Source organism: Budorcas taxicolor, chromosome 1, assembly GCF_023091745.1.
Source record: "Budorcas taxicolor isolate Tak-1 chromosome 1, Takin1.1, whole genome shotgun sequence".
NCBI lineage: Eukaryota > Metazoa > Chordata > Mammalia > Artiodactyla > Bovidae > Budorcas > Budorcas taxicolor.
The window spans coordinates 175,639,261-175,662,714 of record NC_068910.1 but is presented as its reverse complement, the minus strand read 5'-3'; the positions used below and the strand labels follow the sequence as shown (position 1 = coordinate 175,662,714).

Sequence of the window (23,454 nt, the reverse complement as noted above, 5' to 3'; positions counted from 1 at the left end):
CTTGAGTCACTACTGTCAGAGTCCTTTCTCTCGCTGGGAGTCATAGTCCACCACACCTCCTTAGGATGCCCTCCAACATTGTGCAGCTCTCTGGACCTGCAGTGGGGGCAGCTCAGATTCTAATCTGGTCCTGCTCTGTATTCTTGCCTCCAATGTCCACAGCTATCAGAACTACTGCATTTTCTTTTGTGGGAACTCTCAATGTACTCCACAGATACAGAGTCTGCCTAGTTGATCATGTGGATTTAATCTGCTGCTTGTACAGCTGGTGGGAAGGTTTGGTTCTTCCTTAGCCACACTGCCCCTGGGTTTCAGTTGTGGTTTTATTTCCACCTCTGCATGTAGGTCGTCCACTGGGGTTTGCTCCTGAGACTGCCCTAGAGGACTTGGGTTTGCTCCTGTGAGGGGCAGGTGTGGAGGTGGTGCAGCTGCTTGGGTCACAGGGGTTCTGGCAGCACCAGGTACTCAGGGGAGTTGGCAGCTAGGGCAGCAGGAAATATAGTGGTCTAGAAGGGTATGGCAACCAGTATTGGCCAATACACTTCAGTATTCTTGCCTGGAGAACCCCCGTCCCTGACAGAGAACCCTGGCAGGCCACAGTCTACAGGGTCTCAAAGAGTCGGACATGACTGAAGTGACCCTGCGTGCATAGACACAAGACTTTTCTTGCCTGTGGCAGCTCTGCCCCAGTGAGAGTTGAGCGTGAAGGTGGTGCAGCTGCTTGGCTTGCGGGGACCCTGGTAGTGCCAAGTGTGCAGGGATACAGAATGCCTCAGCCGCAGGAGTTATGGCCCTGTCAAAGTCTTTTCTTGAGCCTCTTGTAGCTGGTGATCAGAAGGCCTCTTTGGCCAGTCTTTCTCCATAGCTCTGCCCATTCAGGCATTTAGAGGGCTCCCTTGCCTAGGGTCCTTCTCTGTTGTTCGGCACATCAGGCACATAGATGGGGCCCTCTGACTGGGGTCCTGATGTGCCTGGCACATCAGACACTTAAAGGAGTGCCCTGGGTGGGGTCCTACTCTGTAGTTCAGTGCATCAGGCATTTGATGGGCCAGCCTCTCTATTGTTCAGCTGCCAATGCTGGCTTGTTGGGGGAGAGAGGCTATGGTGATGGCTCCATCCTATACATGTGACTCAGCAGTATCTCCCTGATACTGCTTTCCTCCACAGGCATTTCCTGGCTTTCCTCCACAGGCATTTCCCACCACAATCTCCTCCCTCACACCTCCTTGATCCATCTCTCAGCAGCTAACAGCAGGCCCTCTCCCTGGGACTGCTCCATAAACCCTAATCTCCAGCTCCCAGCTGCTGCACCTTCCAGGGGTCTGCATCCCTCTCCGGGGTATGTATGGCTGTAGCAAGGACTGTCTGATTCTCATTCCATTTAGACTTCCACAGATCAGGTGTTTCACTCTCAGCCTTAAATGTTTCTCCTTTGACTCAGACAGTTGCCCCATTGTGGGGATGGGACCCCTGCTTCAGTCCCCAACACACCGAGGGCAGGTCTAGCCCTACTAACACTCCTGTTTTTCCCCCTAGTTCCTTCATCCTACCGAGTTTTGTGTGGGTCTGTGTATTCTCTTCTGCTGGTCAGGTACTCCTGTCTGCTCTCAGCTGGTGTTCTGCATACACTTCTGTGTCTGAAGGCGTATTCCTGATGTATCTGGGGAGAGAGATCTACTCCACATCTACCTACTCCTCCGTCATCTTGTTCTCTCCTATTTTGTTACACTTTATTCAGCAAATATTTTTTCTTGGAGTGTGTGTGTGTGTATGTGTGTGTGAGGGGATATTCCACATCAATTAACTGTTTCATATTGACCAGAAGTTCACTTATTAACAATATGCCAGCAAATTTGGAAAATTCAGTATTGGCCACAGGACTGGAAAAGGTCAATTTTCAGTCCAATCCCAAAGAAAGGCAATGCCAAAGAAAGTTCAAGTGAAGTTGCTCAGTCGTGTCCAACTCTTTGTGACCCCATGGACTGTAGCCTACCAGGCTCCTCTGTGCATGGGATTTTCCAGGCAATAGCACTGGAGTGGATTGCCATTTCCTTCTCCAGGGGATCTTCCCAACCCAGGGATTGAACCCGGCTGTCCCGCATTGTAGACAGACGCTTTACTGTCTGAGCCACTGCACAATTGCACATGCTAGCAAAGTAATGCTCAAAATTCTCCAAGCCAGGCTTCAACAGCATGTGAATCAGAAACTTCCCAATGTTCAAACAGGATTTAGAAAAGTCAGAGGAACCAGATATCAGATCTCCAACATCCGTTGGATCATAGGAAAAGCAAGAGCGTTCCAGAAAACCATTTACTTCTGCTTTATTGACTATGCCAAAGCCTTTGACTGTGTGAATCACAACAAACTGTGGAAAATTCTTCAAGAGATGGGAATACCAGACCATCTTACCTGCCTCTTGAGAAACCTGTATAGTGGTCAAGAAGTAGCAATTAAAACCAGACATGGAACAATGGACTGGTTCCAAACTGGGAAAGGAGTACGTCAAGGCTGTGTATTGTCACCTTGCTTATTTAACTTGTATGCAGAGTACATCATGCAAAACACCTGGCTGGATGAAGCACAAGCCAGAATCAAGATTGCCAGGACAAATATCGATAACCTCAAATATGCAGATGATACTACCCTTATGGCAGAAAGTGAAGAGGAACTAAAAAGCCTCTTGATGAAAGTGAAAGAGGAGAGTGAAAAACCTGGCTTAAAACTTTACATTCAAAAACAAAGATCATGACATTCTGTCCCATCACTTCATGGGAAATAGATGGGGAAACAATGGAAACAATGAGAGACTTTATTTTTTAGAGCTCCAAAATCACTGTAGATGGTGACTGCAGCCATGAAATTAAAAGACACTTGCTTTTTAGAAGAAAAGCTATGACTAACCTAGACAGCATGTTAAAAAGCAGAGACATTACTTTGCCAACAAAGGTCTGTCTAGTCAAAGCTATGGTTTTTCCAGTAGTCATGAATGGATGTGAGAATTGGACTATAAAGAAAGCTGAGCACCAAAGAACTGATGCTTTTGAACTCTGGTGTTGGAGAAGACTCTTAAGAGTCCTTTGGACTGCAAGGAGATCAAACCAGTCCATCCTAAAGGAGACTAGTCCTAAGTGTTCATTGGAAGGACAGATGTTGAAGCTGAAACTCCAATACTCTGGCTACCTGATGCAAAGAACTGACTCATTGGAAAACACCCTCATGCTGGGAAAGATTGAAGGCAGGAGGAGAAGGGGATGAAAGAGGATGAGATGGTTGGATGGCATCACCAACTCAACAGACATGAGTTTAAGCAAGCTCCAGAAGTTGGTGACAGAGAAGCCTGGCGTGCTGCAGTCCATGGAGTTGCAAAGAGTCAGATACAACTGAACAACTGAACTGACTGACTGATTCATTTTTTAAATTGAGACAAATAGATATTACTTTTACCAATCTGAATGGGCTCAATCAAGGAAAAAAAATCATAGCAAAAATATTAGTAGGAAAAACAACCAACTATTAGGATTTGTAAATTTTGGGTGATAAGAATGTATGTGATTTTCCCTCCTTCCTCTATTTTTCATTTCCAAATTTTTGCATTACTATTATAAAAGGAAGGAAAATTACAATTAAAATTAGGTTTTAAGAATTTAAGATATATGCTTTTGAAGTTCTTTTTTGAGCTACCTTGGATCTAAAACAAATACTGAGATTCAATAGTCTAATCTGTAGTGAGGTTTACAAATAAAGATTCTTGTTCTGAATTTAACCTGGAAAAAAGTTTAAGCCTTTTATGTAGTTAAGACATTGAAATACATTCTACCAAAATTCTTCCGTTCTGTAGATAACCTTGAACAGCATAGACCATCTCTATCCGTTAGTTTTTCTGTTAGTTTTTCAGTTAGTTTTTCTGTACACACACACACACACACACACACACACACACACACACACACACACATATCTCAAGCTGGCTTAAGTAATAAAGAAAACTAACTGGCACACATAATTAAAAAGTCCAGAGATAGGGAAAACTTCAGGGCAGGGTAGATTTAAGGTACAAACACTGTGGACAGGATCTAGTTTCTCTTTCTTCGCATTCGTGTTTTTCTTCTTCGCTATGGCTCCACGTCAGCTCCGTATGATGGTCTGTGGCAGCCTCAAGTTCTTCTCTCCTCTTCAAGATGGATGACAAAGCTCTCATTCACTTCTAGAAGGAAAGAAGGAAAAAGTAGCTTTCTTTTCCCAGAAGTTCCATTTTTTCATTGACCTTGGTTTTAATTGGGTGACCTGTCCACTCTGGACCACTTCCCAGATCTGGGTGATGGAAGAAGCTACCTGACTTCTGTAGCTTCATGCTTAACCCCTTACGGAGGATGGAAAGACAGACTACTCTTGATGTGAGAAAAGGTAAGTCCATTATAGTGAGGCAGTATCGACTGCGTGTGTTGACCATATTCTCTACTGATCATATTTAGAGGGAACCAATGAATCCTAAGCTGGAATAGCAAAAAGATCATAGCAGTAAGGTTCCAGTTAGTTAAGTATCTGGAAACTGGGGATAAGGCTACTCCACTCTTAACCACCTGTGATCTGTCTCCATTCCTTGAGCTTTGGATCTGTTTCTTAGTTCTCCTCTTGCTCTAAAATCCTCTTTTTATCTTTAAAGGGATATTTCCCTCTATTAGTCTGCATCTCAAGTAGCTTGTGCTACTTAATCATATAACTAAAGCAAGCAGAAATCTCATTTGAATAAAGGTAAGAAAAGAAACATTGGCTTTAAATGCTATTTAATTTAGTATGGAAAGTAATGCATTTTTAATAAGGAACACATTAAAAACTCATAAAGTGGTTTATTTATAAGATGGTTAGCCACCCCACCCACCAATTGCCTCATAAATACAGTTAAGTTCCATCAACTGTTCAGCAAGTGCAATTCTACAAATGCTGTGTTTCATCTTGTGTCTGATTACAGTAGTTTTCCTTCCACACACACTGTATGTAAAGAGTAAGTGCACAGATTTTAGAATCTGAGGAGATGTTGGAGATAATTTAGTATCTCACCCCAAATTCCTTCAGTAATCTTACAAAGAAGTTTTCCGAGGCATGAAGAAGTTAAATAATCTGCTAATGCTCACATAGATCGTTTGTTAGGTTCTAGTTAAGAATTTAACTAAAGGCTTTTTATCTACTAGTTTACTCTTTGCACAACACAGTTGTTCAAATCAACAAAGATTGACTGAGCACCATACTGGGCCATATGCCAGTCACTGAGCACACAGTAAGGGCAAAACATGATTCCTGGCTTCAAGCAACTCTGAGAGCAGTCTAGTAGGGGAGACAGTCATGTCAACCAGACAATTAGAATCTGGCATGACAAATGCAACATTGCTGTTTAAAACACAGTTATAATGTATTAGATTAGAGTGAAAAAATGATGAATGATCTCTTGGGAGTCAAGAATAACTTTGAAGAGTTGTTTCATGCACAGGATTTTGTAGGATGAATAAGAATATAATAGTTGATTCAAGATGAAGGTTGAGGGAACATGTGATATGGAGGGAACAGTATATTTGAAGACCCAGAAGTGATGGTTGTAAAGCAAGTTCTGGAGACAGCTGTGGATTGATTACTGACTCTTATAAAGTAAATGACTTACACTATTTTATCCCTTCTTCCCATTCACTTTTCTCATCAGTAAAATGGAAACAGTGATACCTATTCCATAGGGTTATGGAGAAAATGAAATGATGTTACAACTATAAAATATATAACATAGGAGAAACTCAGGAGCAGGCATCTATTCTTCTCTATCTTGCTTCTTCTCCTCTTCCTCCTTGCCCCAGCAAACCTTCTGGGTAAGGAGAGAGAGCTCAAAGAAGAGTGTAAGAAGCAGGAAAGAAATAGATCACTGGAGGAGCTGGCGATGAAAAATTATTGAGGCATTCCTAGGTAAGAAATAACAAGATCAAACTGATATCCTTAAAAGGTATTTTTGGAAGAACTGTGTACAGGAAACTGATAGAAATCTATTTTAATAATCTAGGTGAGAGGGCTTGAAGACATAAGGAAGGGCATGGAAAGGAATGAAGAAGGCAAGGATTGAATGATTTGGGAGGTGCCATGAGCGGGATCTATTCTGGTATAGTTTAATTCTCTGCATCCTGGTTTTCATTTCCACGTGTCTGGAAGGGAAAACACTCACAGATCTAATTAGGCCCCCAAGGAGGCATCGCACTGTGCCTCAGAAAGGAGGCAGACAGGGAGTGCTCCACAGCTGCAGCTACTGCTCATGGCTGTCTTGTCTCTAAAATGCTTTCACAGAATCGCTTAACTCATCTACATCCTCATTCACAGGATAAGAAGCACCACAGAGCACCACTGCACCAGCAGATCTTTTCTCCCTTGTCTGACTTTAAAGCAGCTCCTTAAACCACTGCATTCTTAAGGCAATTATCTCTTCACTACTATTTGTTAACTGAGAATAAACCTCAATACACTACTTTTAAGAAGCTCAAGACTTCCCTCTAAGGTTGGCCCATGTCTCTTATTTAACAGGAATTGAGGGCTTGGTGAGTGCAGTCTGGCACTGGGGAGCTCACATCAAATCTCTGGAATCAACTGTTACTACCTCTGTTACCTCCAATTGCAAGCTTCTACTTCCTGTAAAAAACCAAACCAAATCAACCTGTGGCCTTTTACTACTTGCTTGTCTTTCTTGTCTCATAGTACTGTTAACAACTCCCTTATTGATAATCAAACTGAAATATGGAGTCATTAGTCTCACGCACACACACAGGATACCCCTCACCCCTGCCCCACCCTCCCCAGATTACTGATAGCAAGAAAAAGAATGTTATCTGACTGCCAAACTCCTAACACGGGTGTGCCAGTTAGAGGGAGGTTTTATCCCCTTCATTTCATGTTGTTTTTAGATCTAACTAGTATTTCACTTTTGTTCTTTTTGAATCTAGCCATCTATACAATTTGAAAAATGTTTTAATTCTTCTCACAAATGGATTTCTTTGCATAATCTCTGAAGGCTATTCCACAGAAACAAAACATTGTAGCTTCACACTTTTCACAAAATGATCGATCTTTGAATTAAATACCTACGTAATATCTATATATGTGAGACCAGATAAAAATGAGTGAAGAATTATTGGCAAGGTATGTCGACTTTTATTTATAAAAGTCATTGTGCTTTGACTACTTGTATTATAAAGACACTACTAACAATTTACTTACAGTGACACATGAATTTTTGATTTAGATTTGAAAGCATTCTAAGAACTCACTAACCTTAGAACAAACATTAGAACAGTGTGCTTGGGATACCTAATTTTCATCATTGGGCACATAAAAGAAGCCTTTGGAAAGCTCGCATCTGAAGTGCTTTCATCACTTGAAACCATCACATGATTTTTTAAACACTGTTTGAAGCCGAACTGAAAGGATTGTGTATTTAGGATATATTTATACTGGATGCTTTAAAGCAAAAAAGAGCATATAGTAGCAATAATGCTATATCTGTTTATTTTTGTGTAATATGTACATCTGGCATTTCTTCCAATTTTAGGTCTATCAATTATGAAACAATCAGTTAATAATTTTGACGACCTGCTACCTGCAAACTATTATGCTAGACACTAATAAGGCTAACTAGGTCTCAAAACATCCCATCAGCTGCTTTCAGTCATCTCTCTCCTGACCATCTTGTGAGGACTGTTGCCTTAATTTCATTGTATGTTCAGCTGCTGCTGCTACTGCTAAGTCGTTTCAGTTGTGTCTGACTCTGTGCAAGAGATGGAAGCCCACCAGGCTCCCCTGTCCCTGGGATTCTCCAGGCAAGAACACTGGAGAGGGTTCCCATTTCCATCTCCAGTGCATGAAAGTGAAAAGTGAAAGTGAAGTTGCTCTGTCGTGTCCGACTCTTAGCGACCCCATGGACTGCAGCCTACCAGGATCCTCCACCCATGGGATTTTCCAGGCAAGAGTACTGGAGTGGGGTGCCATTGCCTTCTCCAATGTTCCGCTAAGTCTGCAGCAATTCAGAGTCAAATTGGAGAGAATCATAGCTGTTATCAAGACACGGAGTCTTTTACTTGGTAGGGTGGCTGCTAACATCCCTCGTAGATATGTGGTATCTGTGAAATTCCTTCAGATCATTCAGATTGGTGACTCAACGTGAAGCTGTTTGCTAGGCAGCATCATGGCATCCTTTGGTTAAAAAAACAAAAAAACCACATGGCTTGACCTTGAAACAGCCAGGGAATATGCCTACTCTGCTAGCTCCCAATGAGTAAAACAACTCTTCATCTCTTTTATGTGATTAGCTGCTTGAGACTTAAATCAAAGGAAACTAGAATCCCTATTGACACTGCTTTAAGAAATAAGATCAGAAAAATAAGGAAAAGCATTCTACAAAGTCAGTTATGGGATTCACAAAACTTAGGCACTCTGAAGTTAGTAACTCACTGCAGAAAAATTAGGTAGTTTAGAAGACTGCTCTTAATACTTGAGTTTAAATGTGGGTTATTCAATAGTGTTTAAGAACAGAATTCACATGCTATCCAACATGGTAGCCACCAGTCACCTGTGGCTTCCCTTGTGGCTCAGATGATAAAGAATCTGCCTGCAATGTGGGAGACCTAGGTTTGATCCCTGGGTCAAGAAGAAAGGAATGGCTATCCAGTGCAGCATTCTTGCCTGGAGAATCCCATAGACAGAGGAGCCTGGTGGTCTACAGTCCATGGGGTTGCAGAGTTGGACACGACTGAAGTAACTTAGCAGTGGCTGTATCAGTTATAGTTAATTTAACATTAAATTAAAATTCAGTTCCTCAAGTAGCATTAGCCAAATTTAAGTGCTTATACCCATATGAGGATAATGGCTACTGTGATGGACAGTGAAAATACAGAACATTTCCATCATACAATGGAATAACCCTGCATTAAAATAGCAACTCAAGACAAGACTCTCAGACTTAAACTTCTTAAGGTTTGCTTTTATGGATTTCTTTCAGATTTTCAAATGAACTATGTCATCAAAATTTTTTTATATAGCCCCCTATTTTGAGCCAAGCCAAGTCATGGGGACTCTGGTTAGCCATGATGTCAACCTTGTGGTGAAAGTATAAGAATAATGATCATTAAGTACCAAATAACTACATGGCACTGAGGTTGACTCAGTAATTTGAAAATAAAACCCTGTTATGGAGAAGATGTCAGAATGCGCCTCACCAAAAGCATTTTGCTTTATGCCACTCCCTGTGTCCAGCTATTTTTCAAGCCAATGAGAAGTATTATTTGAACTTAGTGATTAAATCACCACAGTGAACAGATATCTGGCACCAGCTGAACCCTAGAATTAGGGAAAGAGAAATATGATTTTTTTCTTTATTCTTGTCAGTTCAAATCCAGCCATAACTTTTTGCTGGGTGTAGACATTTAGATGAGAAAGCACTTTTAACTCAATTTTATCTTGTTATTTCATTACCCTTTTGCAGCAATGACAAACTTTGTACTGAATTATAAATCAAGGCCAAACGTTGCATAGATGCCACAGTACAAAGATTCATTTAGTGTGCAACAACCTTATGATCTACAAGGTGATTCATCACTTGTTTCCCTGTCTTCCCCCTGAGGGGTTGCTTGATGCATACTAATGTACAAAAGTCAATGCTGAGCATCTAGCCAGCAACATCTTGCATCTTATCGCTCTCAGATTGAACTGATTCTTAACCCACTGGCTGCGGGGAGGATTGCTTTTCAGAATCTATTACCTAAATATGATGAATTAATCTGGAAAAGTAGTGAAATATGAAATATAGCTTGCCCTACCTCCCCTTTGTCTGTTGACAGTTTAGCCAACACTACAGTTTAGACGTGACCAGATAAGAAAGACAGGAAACGTAAGATGAGTGCCTCAGAAGAAGAGTGAGTATTACAACTTTCAAAGTTCATTCACATACAGTGTCCCATTTGAGCCTCACATCATTCTGTACATGAGCAGGGAAGGTTTCACTGCCTCAAATGAGGCCACTCTATTGAAAAGAATTGATCATTTTCCACCTGTATTCCTCTCCACTTGCTTCTGTGTGTAATTATTGGCACACATGGCCACCTCTCTCACTAAATTTGAAAGTATATATAGGATGGGACCATGTTCATAACCATCTTACTTTCCTGGCATCTAGCATGAACCTAGTATGTGAGTTATTCATTTGCCCAGAAGAAGAAAGGTGAATGTAACACAAAAGATCTATAAAGGAGTTAGAATGTTTTTAAGGGAGAAAAACATTACTGCTGGGTTTTGTTGCTTAGGTTGTTTGCTCTACCTAAGTCCAGGAAGATGCTGTTTAGCATGATCTGGGTCACATAGTAGGTATTTAGCAAGGAAGCTGGATCTAGGACGCAGATCTCCTTTCCTAGGACCTTTCCCACTAAAACTTCCTATTTTTTATGCCACTGATTCTTTAAGACAATTCCATTTCTTTCTGTAGCTAGTCCAATAAAAAGGAGAGTGAATTATACCTGTATATGAAATAGAAATAGATTACAAATGCTTAAGTAGGAAGAATTGAAAAGTTGTGCTGCTGTTTATACTTTTGGATGACACACTGACTTGATGGACATGAGTTTGAGCAAGCTCTGGGGTTGGTGATAGACAGGGAAGCCTGGTGTGCTGCAGTCCATGGGGTCACAAAGAGTCAGACATGGCTGATCGACTGAACTGACCTATGTGGTCTAAAACCCTTTTGATGTGAAAGGAGATCCTGAGGAGAGCAGACAGGTGACTGCAGTATTATACTGTAAGCTGGGCTGTGATCACAGACAGACTGATGATTTAGCTGGTCACTGGTAGACACACACATGTGATACTGTGTGTGGTCAGTGCACCAAAGATCTCAGCTTGGAGAGTCAAGAGAAAGGGAAGCTGGAGCTTAGGTGAACAGAATAGAGGGGACTGAGGAGGGAGCAATCCCCACAATCAGGAGGACTTTGTGTTTCTCGTGAGTTCATGCTCCTAACTAACAAAATATAGCATGAAGTTGACTCTATTAAAAACATGAGAACTTCTCTAGAGATCTTCTATGTTGCATCCAGCTTTCCTCTTCTGAGCAACTGTTTTGGAATATGTTTAATATGTTTCATGTTTTCACTTATATTTATCTTTGTTGTTTTCAGTCACTAAGTCATGTCTGACTCTCTGCAACCCCATGAACTACAGTATGCCAGGCTTCCCTGTCCTTCACTATCTCCTGGAGTATGCTCAAATGTTTGTCTTTATCATTACTTGTTTTTTGGACAGGAAAGTATGACTTAATGTTGGGTGTGAGTAAGAAGGAAATAGCACCAAGTTTCTTATGAGTGTGAGGCCCACCATTTGTCCAGGAGCCACTATTAGGAATGTATTTGATTCCTCAGCGATCTGGGATGAGCCCTTTTTCTGCCACCATGTCCTCAAATTCTTTTGCATTAAAATTAGTAAATCCTCACTTGTTGGAGATGTGGATCCTCTGGCAGCCAGGAAACTTTAACTTGCTCTTGAGCAGGGTCTCAATCACATGCTCCTTGTTCTTCAGCTTGGTGAGGATGGACATGATGACTTGGCCAAAGTAGAACTTGGCCACTGTGCCTAGGGCTTTCCAAAGTTATCCCACATACATGTCTGAAGCCTAGATTTGGGACAGCACAAGATCAGACATGCACGTTCACTGGAGAAGCTTGTCTCTCAGGTCACTCAGGGAAGCTATACCGGCAACATACACCACTGAGGAGGCTGCTGCTTGAGGCCGTTGCACCCTGGGCTCCCATGGGGAAAAGAGCAGAGTTGGCTTAGTTGGCTACAGAGTAACATTATTTTTGTATTTATGGTTTTCTTCCCTTTGTACTTCTGATCTATATTTGTTTTAGTTTTCAAACAGAGATGATCAGTTCCCACTTTTGAATACCCTTTCCAAAATGCAGTATTTGGATGCAATCTCAAAAAAAACCAAAATGATTTCTCTTCATTTCTAAGTCAAACCATTCAATATCATGGTAATCCAAGCCTATCCCTCAACCAGTAACGCTGAAGAAGCTGAAGTTGAATGGTTCTATGAAGACCTACAAGACCTTTTAGAACTAACACCCCAAAACGATGTCCTTTTCATTATAGGGGACTGGAATGCAAAGGAGGAAGTCAGGAAACACCTGGAGTAACAGGCAAATTTGGCCTTGGAATGTGGAATGAAGCAGGACAAAAGCTAATAGAGTTTTGCCAAGAGAATGCACTGGTCATGGCAAACACCCTCTTCCAACAACACAAGAGAAGACTCTACACATGGACATCACCAGATGGTCAACACCAAAATCAGATTGATTATATTCTTTGCAGCCAAAGATGGAGAAGCTCTATACAGTCAACAAAAACAAGACCAGGAGCGGACTATGGCTCAGATCACGAACTCCTTATTGCAAAATTCAGACTTAAATTGAAGAAAGTAGGGAAAACCACTAGACCATTCAGGTATGACCTAAATCAAATCCTTTATGATTATACAGTGGAAGTGAGAAATAGATTTAAGGGACTAGATCTGGTAGATAGAGTGCCTGATGAACTATGGACTGAGGTTCATGACATTGTACAGGAGACAGGGATCAAGACCATCCCCATGGAAAAGAAATGCAAAAAAAGCAAAATGGCTGTCTGGGGAGGCCTTACAAATAGCTGTGAAAAGAAGAGAAGCAAAAAGCAAAGGAGAAAAGGAAAGATGAAAGCATCTGAATGCAGAGTTTCAAAGAATAGCAAGGAAACATAAGAAAGCCTTTTTCAGAGATCAATGCAAAGAAATAAAGGAAAACAATAGAATGGGAAAGACTAGTGATCTCTTCAAGAAAATTAGAGATACCAAGAGAACAATTCATGGAAAGATGGGCTCGATAAAGGACAGAAATGGTATAGACCTAACAGAAGCAGAAGATATTAAGAAGAGGTGGCAAGAATACACAGAAGAACTGTACAAAAAAGATCTTCACGACACAGATAATCATGATGATGCGATCACTCATCTACAGCCAGACATCTTGGAATGTGAAGTCAAGTGGGCCTTGGAAAGCATCACTATGACCAAAGCTAGTGGAGGTGATAGAATTCCAGTCGAGCTATTTCAAATCCTGAAAGATGATGCTGTCAAAGTGCTACACTCAATATGCCAGCAAATTTGGAAAACTCAGCAGTGGCCACAGGACTGGAAAAGGTCAGTTTTCATTCTAATCCCAAAGAAAGCCAAAGCCAAAGAATGCTCAAACTACTGCACAATTACACTCATCTCACATGCTAGTAAAGTAATGCTCAAAATTCTCCAAGCCAGGCTTCAGCAATACATGAGCCATAAACCAGCAGATGTTCAAGCTGGTTTTAAGGAAGGCAGAGGAACCAGAGATCAAATTGCCAACATCCGCTGGATCATGGAAAAAGCAAGAGAGTTCCAGAAAAACGTCTATTTTTGCTTTATTGACTATGCCAAAGCCTTTGACTGTATGGATCACAATAAACTGTGGAAAATTCTGAAAGAAATGTGAATACCAGACCACCTGACCTGCTTCTTGAGAAACCTGTATGCATGTCAGGAAGCAACAGTTAGAACTGGATATGGAACAACAGACTGGTTCCAAATAGACAAAGGAGTACGTCAAGGCTGTATATTGTCACCCTGCTTATTTAACTTATATGCAGAATACATCATAAGAAACGCTGGGCTGGAAGAAGCACAAGCTGGAATCAAGATTGCCGAGAGAAATATCAATAACCTCAGATATGGAGATGACACCACCCTTATGGCAGAAAGTGAAGAGGAACTGAAAAGTCTCTTGATGAAAGTGAAAGTGGAGAGTGAAAAATTTGGCTTGAAGCTCAACATTCAGGAAACTAAGATCACGGCATCTGGTCCCATTACTTCATGGAAAATAGATGGGAAACAGTGGAAACAGTGCTAGAGTTTATTTTTTTGGGCTCCAAAATCACTGCAGATGGTGATTGCAGCCATGAAATTAGAAGATGCTTACTCCTTGGAAGGAACGTTAGGACCAACGTAGATAGTATATTCAAAAGCAGACATATTACTTTGCCAAGAAAGGTCTGTCTAGTCAAGGCTATGGTTTTTCCAGTGGTCATGTATGAATGTGAGAGTTGGACTGTGAAGAAAGCTAAGTGCTGAAGAATTGATGCTTTTGAACTGTGGTGTTGCAGAAGACTCTTGAGAGTCCCTTGGACTGCAAGGAGATCCAACCAGTCCATCCTAAAGGAGATCAGCCCTGGGTGTTCATTGGAAGGACTGATGCTGAAGCTGAAACTCCAATACTTTGGCCACCTGATGCGAAGAGTTGACTCATTGGAAAAGACCCTGATGCTGGGAGGGATTGGGGGCAGGAAGAGAAGGGGACGACAGAGGATGAGATGGCTGGATGGCATCACCGACTTGATGGACATGAGTTTGAGTAAACTCTGGGAGTTGGTGATGGACAGGGAGGCCTGGCGTGCTGCGATTCATGGGGTCACAAAGAGTCAGACTCAACCAAGCAACTAAACTGATCTGAACTGAACTCAAATCTTTTGAATTGAAATTTCAAATCTTGTTAAATTGGTAAACTGTTTACTGTATTCTCTCAAGGCCTTTCCTCCTCTCTAGATCACAGAGTGATTCCTAGAAGGCAGTGAGGGATTTCTAGGTCATGCTCATGTGCAAAGAAAGTGTATTGGGATGTTGGGAACTGAATTGTGGGGATGGCCTGGCTTCTGGCTGGAGTCTACCTCCTTCATTTCTTCCCATTTGCAGATGTTCAGTGATACATGTATAAGAGAAAGGGAAATGTCTTACTTGAAATAGAGCTAATGTGCCAAGATAAATCACAGGAGTCATGAGAACATGTAATATGGCAAATAACATGCTGGGCTTAACACCTTTTCATGTAGTACACAAATCATTCTCAGTGTTATGATGTAGGAGAAATAGAAATGAGGTGGCACAATAGTTCCTGCCACGTGGTCCTGTGGTCTGTGGAGGCCACATCAGGTTCCAGTACAGACAAAGGCCCTGGAGGTTTTAGCTTTCCTTAGGCAAGGGAAGCAGATGATACATTTGAAAACAAATAGGAATGTGATATAAGGACCTCAAAAGAAATCGTGTGGTAGAACTAGAGGGGCAGTAACAGAGAAAGTTTGCAAAGTAGTAGGTAACCCCAAAATAAATAATGTTGATGTGTTATTTTTATCATTGCACTAGAAAAAATTTAAAGTTTGTGTATATAAGTAGGCAATAACATGGGATATTTTAAAACAACCCTAATTAATGAAATTCAATGAGATCCCAGTACTACTTGCTGCTGCTGCTGCTGCTGCTGCTGCTGCTGCTGCTGCTGCTGCTGCTGCTGGTAAGTCGCTTCAGTTGTGTCCAACTCTGTGCGACCCCAGAGACGGCAGCCCACCAGGCTCCCCCGTCCCTGGGATTCTCCAGGCAAGAACACTGGAGTGGGTTGCCATTTCCTTCTCCAGTGCGTGAAAGTGAAAAGTGAAAGTGAAGTCGCTCAGTCATGTCCGACTCCTAGCAACACCATGGACTGCAGCCTACCAGGCTCCTCCATCCATGGGATTTTCCAGGCAAGAGTACTGGAGTGGGTTACCATTGCCTTCTCCCAGTACTACTTATGTAGTTTTAAATCCGTTAAAAGACTTTCAAATCTTCATCTATTAGCTGTTTGCAAATAGTTTGTTTGCTTCTTGCTAACTGCACTATTGTACAGACAACTGAATAGTTGAAATTAGCAGACAGAGTGTGTACAGCAAATAAACTGGTCAATAAGTTTTATGACAAAGCTTTATTCCAAATGAGCTTCTTTCTCCCAAATAAAGTCCTTCTACAAGATTGGGATTTTTGACTAACATCTTATAAAGACTTTTTAGGAGTTTTATGAACCAGTTTATATTTGTAGTGATTTAGTTGGCAGAACATTTGGGAGTTGTCTGGACACAGGCCCTGCTTGGTTGTGCTGGACTGTGCCTGCAGGGAAGCATGACCAGTACTGCCTTAGGCAGCCCAGGACCCTACTCTGACCCCAAGAGAGCAAAGAGTCCTTGGAATCCAAGGGATACAACCATCCAGCTGCCCCCCTTTTCTGGACCATCTTTCCTGCATACCCAGGATTCTAGAATTCCCTGCCTGGAGGGCATGCACAGATTCTTCTGTGGATATATTCCCTGTAGGGTGTGGAAGTACAAGCTGGGAAATCAGCCTGGGCTGGGATATCTGCAGCTGGTGGCATATGAGGCTTTTTACAGAGACCAAAGGAGTAGGGCATGGAAAAGTAGGGAGCTTTCAATAAAAATTAGGCACAAACTTGTCCCTGACTTATATCCACTAAAAGGTAGTGGCAACATCACTGTTGTTACAATCTTCTGCAAATTTCTGAAATGCCCTCTAGGAAGTAACCATACTACTGTTCTAAGCAAGAAGGCTGATTTCTTTTCTAATAGATAAACTTTCTCTGAAGATGGCATCAAACAAATCCCAGAGATGTTTTGTGCTATGATATCAATAGAATAAAAGTGTCTAATTTTCAAAGGTGCTTACTTTGAAGAAAAACTCATTGAAATGTGCAAGTTCTGATACCTTTGATAAAAAAAACAACAGGCTTTTAAAAACCAAATAGTTTTTTGACCAAAAGAAAAAAATGTCAGTGCAGATTGGGATTATTTATGCAAGTTTTATCATGTCAAGTAATGTGGTATGATGTATTCAGTCTAGAGTCAAGAAAACTGTATTTTAGTTTCAGCATTTCTATTAAAATAGCTGAATTATTTCGGCCTTGATCTCCTAGGTTTTCAGTTTTGATGTCTATTAAACAAGAGAGGTTGAACAAGATGCCCTCTAAGCTTTCTTCCATATTTACAAGTCCAAGATTTTTGTACAAGCCATGTTCTCTCAGATACGTGACCAAAAAATCATCAAATTAAAGAGTGTCAATTGTAAGTTGTATTGTTAATTTGTGTATCATTAAGAAAGAGACAAATTATGACAAGCCAATATCACTGATGAGCATAGATGCAAAAATCCTTAACAAAATTCTAGCAAACAGAATCCAACAACATATTAAAAAGATCATACATCATGACCAAATGGGCTTTATCCCAGGGATGCAAGGATTCTTCAATATTTGCAAATCAATCAATGTGATACACCACATTAACAAATTGAAAGATAAAAACCATATGATTATCTCAATAGATGCAGAGAAAGCCTTTGACAAAATTCAACATAATTTATGATAAAAACCCTCCAGAAAGCAGGCATAGAAGGAACATATCTCAACATAATAAAAGCTATATATAATAAACCCACAGCAAACATTATCCTCAATGGTGAAAAATTCAAAGCATTTCCCCTAAAGGCAGGAATAAGACAAGGATGCCCACTCTCACCACTACTATTCAACATAGTTTTGGAAGTTTTAGCCACAGCAATTAGAGAAGAAAAAGAAATAAAAGGAATCCAGATTGGAAAAGAAGAAGTAAAACTCCCACTGTGTGCAGATGACATGATCCTCTACATAGAAAACCCTAAAGACTTCACCAGCAAATTACTAGAGCTAATCAATGAATATAGTAAAGTTGCAGGATATAAAATTAACACACAGAAATCCCTTGCACTCCTATACACTAACAATGAGAAAACAGAATGAGAAATTAAGGAAACAATTCCATTCACCATTGCAATGAAAAGAATAAAATACATAGGAATAAACCTACCTAAATAAACAAAAGACCTATATATAGAAAACTATAAAATACTGATGAAAGAAATCAAAGATGACCCAAATAGATGGAGAAATATACCATGTTCGTGGATTAGAAGAATCAATATAGTGAAAATGAATATACTACCCAAAGCAATCTATAGATTCAATGCACTCTCTATCAAGCTACCAATGGTATTTTTCACAGAACTAGAACAAATAATTTCACAATTTGTATGCAAATACAAAAATCCTCAAATAGCCAAAGCAATCTTGAGAAAGAAGAATGGAACTGGAGGAATCAACCTGTCTGACTTCAGGCTCTACTACAAAGCCACAGTCATCAAGACAGTATGGTACTGGCACAAAGACAGAAACGTAGATCAATGGAACAAAATAGAAAGCCCAGAGATAAATCCACGCACCTATGGACACCATATCTTTGACAAAGGAGGCAAGAATATACAATGGAGAAAAGAAAATCTCTTTAACAAGTGGTGCTGGGAAAACTGGTTAACCACTTGTAAAAGAATGAAACTAGAACACTTTCTAACACCATACACAAAAATAAACTCAAAATGGATTAAAGATCTAAATGTAAGACCAGAAACTATAAAACTCCTAGAAGAGAACATAGGCAAAACACTCTCTGACGTAAACCACAGCAGGATCCTCTATGACCCACCTCCCAGAACACTGGAAATAAAAGCAAAAACAAACAGATGGGACCTAATTAAAAGCAAAAGCTTTTGCACAATGAAGGAACCTATAAGCAAGGTGAAAAAAGACAGCCTTCAGAATGGGAGAAAATAATAGCAAATGAAGCAACTGACAAAGAATTAACCTCAAAAATATACAAGCAGCTCATGCAGCTCAATTCCAGAAAAATAAATGACCCAATCAAAAAATGGGCCAAAGAACTAAACAGACATTTCTCCAAAGAAGACATACAGATGGCTAAAAAACACATGAAAACATGCTCAACATCGCTCATTATCAGAGAAATGTAAATCAAAACCACAATGAGGTACCATCTCATGCTGGTCAGAATGTCTGCTATCAAAAAGTCTACAAACAATAAATGCTGGAGAGAATGCAGAGAAAAAGAAACTCTCTTACAATGTTTGTGGGAATGCAAACTAGTACAGCCACTGTGGAGAACAGTGTGGAGATTCCTTAAAAAAAAACTGGAAATAGAACTGCCATACGACCCAGCAATCCCACTGCTGGGAATATACACTGAGGAAACTAGAATTGAAAGAGACACGTGTACCCCAATATTCATTGTAGCACTGTTTACAATAGCCAGGACGCAGAAGCAACCTAGATGTCCAAAGGCAGACAAATGGATAAGAAAGCTGTGGTACATATACACAATGGAATTTTACCCAGCTATTATAAAGAATACATTGAATCAGTTTTAATGAGGTGGATGAAACTGGAGCCTATTATACAGAGTGAAGTAAGTCAGAAAGAAAAACACGAATACGGTATAATAACGTATATATATGGAATTTAGAAAGATGGCAGCGATGACCCTATATGCGAGACAGCAAAAGAGACACAGATGTAAAGAACAGACTTTTGGACTCTGTGGGAGAAGGCGAGGGTGGGATGATTTGAGAGAATAGCATTGAAACATGTATATTATCATAAGTGAAATAGATTGCCAGTTCAGGTTCAATGCATGAGACAGGGTGCTCAGGGCTGGTGCACTGGGATGACCCTGAGGGATGGGAGGGGGAGGGGGGTGGGAGAGAGTCAGGGTGGGGAACTCATGTACACCCATGGCTGATTCATATGAATATATGGCAAAAACCACCACAATATTGTAAAGTAATTAGCCTCTAATTAAAATAAATAAAAATAAAATCCTAAAAGTATATATAAAAAAGAAAGAGACACATTGCCTATTATAATTTTAAGACTATTGACTATAAGAAGCATTCTAGTTTAGAGATGTAAAGATATTAAAAAGCATATCTTAAATATCTAATATACAGTAAATCATATTTATCTAAGCATTCTGCATAGAGTCCTGCAGAGTACCTATCACATCTAGTCATTCATTTATTCATTCAATAGGTAAATACAAATTTAGTGTCTGCTGTATTTCTGGCAATAGAGTGTGCATATATCAACATGTATTGAATAATGGAATTTTATAAGTATACATACTTGCCTTTCATAACATCAGCATGAACATGATGCTGGAGATACTGGCAAGAAATCAGCTTGAAGACAATAGCAAAATTGTCCTCTTTGGAGAACAGCAGAATCACCAGAACCTTAATCTCTATTTGCTTCACAGACATTTATATTGATAAATGGAAGGCAGGTAAATAAGAATTCCCATATCAGTTTTAGTAATCAAGGTGCCTTGTTTACTTTCTTCACATTTCTATGAAAATCTTGTTGAAAGAAGAACTTAATTTCATGATTAATGAAAGTGCTCCTTCAACTGTCATTTCTTTCCCACTAGGAATGAGTGTTCTATGAAACACTTTTAAACTATATCATATAAAATAATTTTACATGACTTACTACCATGCTATATTTTTAAATTAATTTTTGTATGCTTAAATCTTTATACTATCCATTTGTATTTAATACTAGCCCAATACATAAATAAATCCTTAAAGAAACACTTTGCAAGGAATGCTACTTCCCTAGGGAGCTTACTCTCAGAATCAGAATCTTAAGTGCACCAGTTTGGTTCAGTTGCTCAGTCGTGTCCGGCTCTTTGTGACCCCATGGACTGCAGCATGCCAGGCTTCCCTGTCCATCACCAACTCCTGCAGCTTGCTCAAACTCATATCCATTGATTCAGTGTTGCCATCCAACCGTCTCATCCTGTCATCCCCTTCTCCCCCTGCCTTCGATCTTCCCCAGCATCACAGTCTTTTCCAATGAATCAGGTGGCCAAAATTTTGGAGCTTCAGCTTCAGCATCAGTCCTTCCAATGAATATTCAAGACTGATTTCCTTTAGGATTGACTGGTTTGATCTCCTTGCCATCCAAGGGACTCTCAAGAGTCTTCTCCAACACTGCAGTTCAAAATAATCAATTTTAAAAAAAAAGGATCAATTCTTTGGCGCTCAACTTTCTTTATGATCCAACTCTCAGTAGTCATACATGACTACTGGAAAAATAATAGCTTTGAAAAGTGGACTGTTGTCGGCAAAGTAGTTCATGCTGTCTAGGTTGGTCATAGCTTTTCTTCCAAGGAGCAATCGTCTTTTAATTTCATATATGCAGTGATTTTGGAGCCCCCCAAAATAAAGTCTCTCACTGTTTCCATTGTTTCCCCATCTATTTGTCATTAAGTGATGGGACCAAATGCCATGGTCTTTGTGTTTTGAATGCTGAGTTTTAAGCCAGCTTTTTCACTCTCCTCTTTCACTTTCATCAAGAGGCTCTTTAGTTCCTCTTCACTTTCTGCCATAAGGGTGGTATCATCTAAATATCTGAGGTTATTGATATTTCTCCCAGCAGTCTTGATTCCAGCTTGTGCTTCATCAAGCTTAGCATTTCACATGATGTACTCTGCATATAAGTTCAATAAGCAGGGTGACAATATACATCCTTGATGTACTCCTTTCCCAATTTGGAACCAGTGTGTTGTTCCATGTCCAGTTCTAACTGTTGCTTCTTGACCTGCATACAGATTTCTTTTTTTAATTTTTTTAATTTAAATTTTGTTTTTTTTTTTTACTTTACAATACTGTATTGGTTTTGCCATACATTGACATGAATCCACCACAGGTGTACATGAGTTCCCAACCCTGAACTGCCCTCCCACCACCCTCTCCATATCATCTCTCTGGGTCATCCCAGTGCACCAGCCCCAAGCATCCTGTATCCTGTATCGAACCTAGACTAGCTATTCGTTTCTTACATGACAGTATACATGTTTCAATGTCATTCTCCCGAATCATCCCACCCTCTCCCTCTACCACAGAGTCCAAAAGTCTGTTCTTTACATCTGTGTCTCTTTTGCTGTCTCGCATATAGGGTTATCATTACCATCTTTCTAAATTTCATATATATGTGTCAATATACTGTATTGGTGTTTTTCTTTCTGGCTTACTTCACTCTGTACAATAGGCTCCAGTTTCATCCACCTCATTAGAACTGATTCAAATGTATTCTTTTTAATGCCTGAGTAATACTCCATTGTGTATATGTACCACGGCTTTCTTATCCATTCATCTGCTGATGGACATCTAGGTTGCTTCCATGTCCTGGCTATTATAAACAGTGCTGCAATGAACATTGGGGTACACGTGTCTCTTTCAATTCTGGTTTCCTTGGTGTGTATGCCCAGCAGTGGGATTGCTGGGTCATAAGGCAGTTCTATTTCCAGTTTTTTAAGGAATCTCCACACTGTTCTCCATAGCGGTTGTACTAGTTTGCATTCCCACCAACAGTGTACGTGGGTTCCTTTTTCTCCACACCCTCTCCAGCATTTATTGCTTGTGGACTTTTGGATCGCAGCCATTCTGACTGGCGTGAAATGGTACCTCATTGTGGTCTTGATTTGCATTTCTCTGATAATGAGTGATGTTGAGCATCTTTTCATGTGTTTGTTAGCCATCCGTATGTCTTCTTTGGAGAAATGTCTATTTAGTTTTTTGGCCCATTTTTTGATAGGGTTGTTTATTTTTCTGGAATTGAGCTGTAGGAGATGCTTGTATATTTTTGAGATTAGTTGTTTGTCAGTGGCTTATTTGCTATTATTTTCTCCCATTCTGAAGGCTGTCTTTTCACCTTGCTTATAGTTTCCTTTGTTGTGCAGAAGCTTTTAATTTTAATTAGATCCCATTTGTTTATTTTTGCCTTTATTTCCAGTATTCTGGGAGGTGGATCATAGAGGATCCCGCTGTGATTTATGTCGGAGAGTGTTTTGCCTATGTTCTCTTCTAGGAGTTTTATAGTTTCTGGTCTTACATTTAGATCTTTAATCCATTTTGAGTTTATTTTTGTGTATGGTGTTAGAAAGTGTTCTAGTTTCATTCTTTTACAAGTGGTTAACCAGTTTTCCCAGCACCACTTGTTAAAGAGATTTTCTTTTCTCCATTGTATATTCTTGCCTCCTTTGTCAAAGATATGGTGTCCATAGGTGCGTGGATTTATCTCTGGGCTTTCTATTTTGTTCCATTGATCTATGTTTCTGTCTTTGCGCCAGTACCATACTGTCTTGATGACTGTGGCTTTGTAGTAGAGCCTGAAGTCAGACAGGTTGATTCCTCCAGTTCCATTCTTCTTTCTCAAGATTGCTTTGGCTATTTGAGGATTTTTGTATTTGCATACAAATTGTGAAATTATTTGTTCTAGCTCTGTGAAAAATACCGCTGGTAGCAATGGCATCCCACTCCAGTGCTCTTGCCTGGAAAGTCCCATGGATGGGGAGCCTGGTGAGCTGCAGTCTTTGGGGTCGCTAAGGGTCGGACACGACTGAGCGACTTCACTTTTACTTTTCACTTTCATGCATTGGAGAAGGAAATGGCAACCCACTCCAGTATTCTTGCCTTGAGAATCCCAGGGATGGGGGAGCCTGGCGGGCTGCCATCTATGGGGTTGCACAGAGTCAGACACGACTGAAGTGACTTAGCAGCAGCAGCTTGATAGGGATTGCATTGAATCTGTAGATTGCTTTGGGTAGTATACTCATTTTCACTATAT

At 40.4% G+C, this 23,454-nt stretch overlaps 1 protein-coding gene and 1 pseudogene across 1 annotated transcript in view; one reads left to right on the top strand and one right to left on the bottom strand.

Moving 5' to 3' along the window:
- The window catches only part of KCNAB1 (potassium voltage-gated channel subfamily A regulatory beta subunit 1), a 469,491-nt gene that overhangs the window by 49,778 nt on the left and 396,259 nt on the right, over nucleotides 1-23,454 (top strand). The window lies entirely within an intron of this gene.
- LOC128058369 (uncharacterized) lies at nucleotides 11,723-11,849 on the bottom strand (annotated as a pseudogene).